Genomic DNA, 5,552 nt, shown 5'->3' with positions numbered 1-5,552 from the left:
CCGATGATCGAAGTGTTGTCGTAAACAAACGTTGATAATAAGTAAGACTGATACGACATGAATTATCAAAGAACATGAACCACCCGAAAAATAACAGCAATAATCAATAACAAACAGAACTAAAAAGAAAACTTAACTCACTCAGTACGGCCAGTCCTCTCTTCTCCTCTACACAGACCCCTAGGATGTCCTGTGGGTGTCTCAATGACCCAACCTTTAGCTTCCGTCGTCAGAATTGTGGTATTCTTTGTCAACATTCACCTCTTCAGTATAAGAGCCTCCCGCTTGCAATATTTTGATGGTGGTAACTGGGGTGAAACGCTGTTAACGTTGTCTCTTTCGCCGTTCGTATGGAGCGAGTTAAAAAAAAAAATCATCTTCCGACCTTCAAAAAGAACGAACTATACAAATGAACGAAAGAATAACGCTGCTGTTTGAAATGAAAGAAAAAAAAGAGTTCAACGAATTATAAGTGAAAGGTCGCAATTTCAGAAGTACAAAACCGATTCCACAGAAAACAACGACAACAAGTTGAGAATGTCCAGATTATACCAAAGTGAGGAAAAACACACAACACACACACACACACACACACACACACACACACACACACACACACACACACACACACACACACACACACACACACACAAAGGGAGAGAGAGGAAGAGAGACAGAGACAGAGAGAGACATAGAGAAAAAGAGAGAGGGAGTGAAGAGAAGACATAGACAGAGACAAAGAGATAGACAAGACAGACAAACAGACAGACAGAAGACATTGAGAAGGAGACTGACAGGCAGACAGACAAACACATGGGGAGGCAGACTAACATACAGACAGAGGCGGAGACAGACAGACAGACAGACAGAGACAGGGAGAGACAGAGAGACTGACAGAATGACAGACAGAGACGGAGACACAGACAGATAGGTTGAAAGAGAGAGACAGAGACAGACAGAGACAGAAAGAGAGACAGACAGACAGACAGAGACTGAGACAGAGACTGACAGACAGACAGACAAAGATAGGCTGAGAGACAGACAGAAACAGACAGACAGAGACAGAGAGACCTGACCCCACTCATCCTCTGTATCCTATTCTAGTCTGCATCGGATAAGACTGGCATCCCTATCCAGAGACAGAGAGAAGGAAAGAGAGAGGGACAGAGACAGAGACAGACACACAGACAGACAGACATAGAGAGAGACAGAGACTGACAGACACTGAGAGACAGACAGACAGAGACAGAGAGACCTGACCCCAGGACCCCACTCATCCTCTGTATCCTATTCTGGTCTGCATCGGATAAGACTGGCATCCCTATCCAGAGACAGAGAGAAGGAAAGAGAGAGAGGGGGATGGGGGTGGGGGTTTGGGGGTGGAGGACAAGTAGAGGGGGGTAGGGGGGAGGGGTCTGGAAGAGGACAAATCCCCTTTTCTGGCACCAGAGATTATTCTGTGGACCCAGGGCTATCTATGCCTTTCTGATCGTTGGGTTCGTGTGTGTGTGTGTGTTGTGTGTGTGTGTGTGTGTGTGTGTGTGTGTGTGTGTGTGTGTGTGTGTGTGTGTGTGTGTGTGTGTGTGTGTGTGTGTGTGTGTGTGTCCGTGCGTGCGTGCGTGTGTGCGTGCGTGCGTGTGTGTGTGTGTGCGAGTGTGTGTGTGTGTGTGTGTGTGTGTGTGTGTGCGTGCGTGCGTGCGTGCGTGCGTGCGTGCGTGTGTGTGTGTGTGTGTGTGTGTGTGTGTGTGCGTGCGTGCGTGCGTGCGTGTGTTGTGTGTGTGTGTGTGTGCGTGCGTGCGTGTGTGTGTGCGTGTGTGTGTGTGTGTTTGTGTGTGCGTATGTGTGTGCGTATGTGTGTACATGTGTGTGTTTGTGTGTGCGTGAGTGTGGGCGTGTGTGTGTGCGTGCGTGCGTGCGTGCGCGCGCGCGCGTGTGTGTCTGCGTTCCATATTATTGTTGGTAGGGCGGGGTGAGATGTTCTGGTAACTGGAATGGAAAGGGATTCGGAAGGATGATGGAATGACTACAAACACGTGCAGGCACGTCTAACTGCACGCGCACACACAAAAGAACATACAAATATTTTGCATACACAGACACACACTGGCACATAGACACGCACAGAAACACAGACACACACTTACACACTACACGCACGCACACATGGCACACACACACACACACACACACACACACACACACACACACACACACACACAGAGGCAGGCAGGCAGGTAGGCAGACTAACGAATGGACAGACGAGACTAAACCAGACTAAGAAAAAACAAGAGAGGCAAGGCCTTCTAGACTCACTTGTGATACACTTTATAAAAAAAAAAAAAGTCCAAGCTTTTTATGTATTGAGTACAATTTCAAAATGTAATGTTTAAGATGAGAAAGATCAGTTTAAAGCAAATTAAGTCCCCTAGCATTAATTACAGAGTAATTTCCATTTTTTAGTATCTGCACCAAAACGTTAGCAAAATAAATAAAACTTCCATGCTTTGCAAAAGAAGTTCCTGTTTGAACAAAAAATGATAATAATGACTGCTCTTGTTGTTGGGACAGAATATCAGATCAAAGTGCCAAGTTTAGAGAATACAAAAAAAAAGAAAAATATAACAGTAAATGCAGTTTGCATATAATTAGACTTCATTTTTTTTTCTTTTTGTGCCCGTCCCAGAGGTACAATATTGTTGTAAACACGATAACTGGAAAGAACTGAATTTTTCCTATTTTTATGCCTAATTTGGTGTCAACTGACAAAGTATTTGCAGAGAAAATGTCAATGTTAAAGTTTACCACGGACACACACACACACACACACACACACACAGACAACCGAACACCGGGTTAAAACATAGACTCACTTTGTTTACACAAGTGAGTCAAAAAAAAAAGGACAGTAAGGCAGACAGGTAGGTTTTAAAGTAGGTATGCAGATAAACAAACGCAAAAAAAGAAAAGAAAAAAGAAAAAAAGAAAGACGTTTTGTGTAAGATAGGAAGAACGACAAAATGACAGAAAGAAAAGAGTCAATGAACAGAACAGAAACAGACAGATTGACAAACATAAACAGGGAAACAAGAACAGACGTACAGATACTTTTTTTTCAGATTTTTTTTTTCTATCCCCCTCCAGACAAAGATATATAGCAGCAGATCACGCCTTGTCGTCCTCGTTCAAACACTGCCAACCGTCCTTTTCCCTTCTCGAGGAAACAGCCATGATCGCCGTCACCATCATCGAATTATTCACGGTACCATGAAGCGACCAGGGACGTCCGCTCGGATTTCTTAATAAGCGGCAGAGAACATGGTGGGGGAGGGGGGGAAAGGGAAAGGTGACAATGACAGAGTTGCCTACCCTTAGGGGGGGGGGACATTGCTCTCAGCTCTTCCTTCCCATCCCACCTACCCCCATACCCTGCCCCCCAACCGTCTTGTCCCCCCCCCCCCCCGCCCACCACACACACACACACCCCGCCTCCTCCAATTCGATGCGCTTGTAGTCACCCGCACCCCCGCGCGCAAGTTACAGTCCTTGACTGTAAGGTCACTGCTAATTCAGTTTGCCGCTTGGGGGCGCGCACTCCTCCTCCATTTTCATCTCTTCCCCCCCCCCCCATCCCCCACCAACCCACCGCCACCTCCATCCCCTCCACACACACACACACACACACACACACTGCTTCCATGCACATTCTGATGAATCGGTAGCAGTGGTCGGTCACCATTCGCCCAAAAGGAAGGGAGACAACAAGGTCAACGTCACTTGGGTGTTTCGAAGAAGGGGTGGGGCCGGGGGGGGGTGTGTGTGTGAGGGGGGTCTTCTTGTACCTACTTCGTGAACATGGATTGCTCTTTTTTGCCACTCCACCCCTACCCCCCACCCCCCTTGCCCCCCTCCCCAACCTCCCACTTCCTACTCTCCATACAACACACACCATTAAAACAAAACTGAAAAGCATTAGAAAAAGCAAAACAACCACAAAATAACTCAGGAAAAGTACTACAAGTGAGACTGCTGTTCTGCTGCATGCAGCAGTTGTCGCTGAACACTGTTTTTCCTTTCTTCTTCCTTTTCTTCTTCTTTGGGCAGTTTCTTCTTCTACTTCATCTCCTACTACTACTACTACTAGAACTGCTGCTTCTTTTTCCTCTCCTCCTCCTCCTCCTCCCAATCCTCCTCCTCCTCCCAATCATCTCCTCTTCCTCCTCCCAATCCTCCTCCCCTCCTCCTCTTCCTAATCTTGTCATCCTCCTCTTCCCAATCCTCTTGCTCCTCTCAATCCTCTCCCCCTCCTCTTCCCAATCCTCTCCTCCTGCTCCCAATCCTCTCAATCCTCTCCACATCCTCCTCCTCCCAATCCTCTCCTCCTCCTGCTTCGAATCCTCCTCCTCCTCCGACTCCTCTCCTCCTCCTCTCAATCCTCTCCTCCTGCTCCCAATCCACTCCTCCTCCTCCCACTCCTCTCCTCCTCCTAATCCTCTCTTCCTCCTCCTTCTCCTACTCCTCCTCTCAATCCTCTCCCCCTCCCAGTTCTCTTCTTCCTCCTGCTCTTCCTCCTCCTCCCACTCCTCTCCTCCTCTTCCCAACCCTCTCCTCCTTCTCCTCCCAACCCTCTCCTCCTCCTCCCCCCCAGTCCTCCTCCTCCTCCCACTCCTCTCCTCCTCCCAATCCTCCTCCTCTTCCCACTCCTCTCCTCCCCCCCCTCCCCTTCTCTTAAGAAGCCAGCTTTAGACATCGTCGAAGATTCTGCTGCACAGCGCTATCGGGAGGGCGGAAGTAGCGGAGTTGGAAATGAAGGCCAGAGACCAGCAGAGGGGAGACAATTGAAGGGGAAAGAAATCCTTGTCGGAAGGTGCAAAACATTACAATTATTGTATTACTGCTGCGTCTGTTACTGCTTTGGAAAATGCGAAAAAGATACCCTCTCTTTAAAAGGAAAAGAAAAAGAGAGAAAAAAAAAACAACCAGTATGCACCATAGAGGGCGTGTGAGAGAAAGAGAGAGACAAAGAGAGACAGACAGACAGTAAGAGAGAGAGAACACTGAACACTGAAAGAGAGTGAGAGAGAGAGAGAGAGAGAGAGAGAGACAGACAGACAGACAGACAGACAGACAGACAGAGACAGGGATAGACAGAGAGGCAGTCAGACATACGGAAAGAAAAGAAGGAAAGAAAAAAGAAAGAAAGAAAGAAAGAGGGAGGGAGGGACGGAAGGAAAAGAAGGAAGCAAAGAGAAAGAAAGAATCAGAAGATGAGAGAAGGACACAGACAGGAGAAACAAGAGACAGACAGACAGACAGAACGGACGGATGGACAGAGACAGAGACGCAGAGACAGGGAAAATTTAGAAAAGAAAGAAAAAGAAAAAAAAAAAAGAAATATAGACAGACGGCGATTCACACAATTCTGTTCCGGTCAGCTCGGCTGTCTCTCTTTGTCTCTCTGTCTCTGTCTCTGTATCTCTCTCTCTCTGTCTCTGTCTCTGTATCTATCTGTATCTCTCTCTGTCTCTGTCTCTCTCTCTCCGTCTTTCTGTCTC

Source organism: Babylonia areolata, chromosome 17 (assembly GCF_041734735.1).
Source record: "Babylonia areolata isolate BAREFJ2019XMU chromosome 17, ASM4173473v1, whole genome shotgun sequence".
NCBI classification, from domain to species: Eukaryota; Metazoa; Mollusca; class Gastropoda; order Neogastropoda; family Buccinidae; genus Babylonia; species Babylonia areolata.
This window is presented reverse-complemented; position numbering follows the sequence as displayed.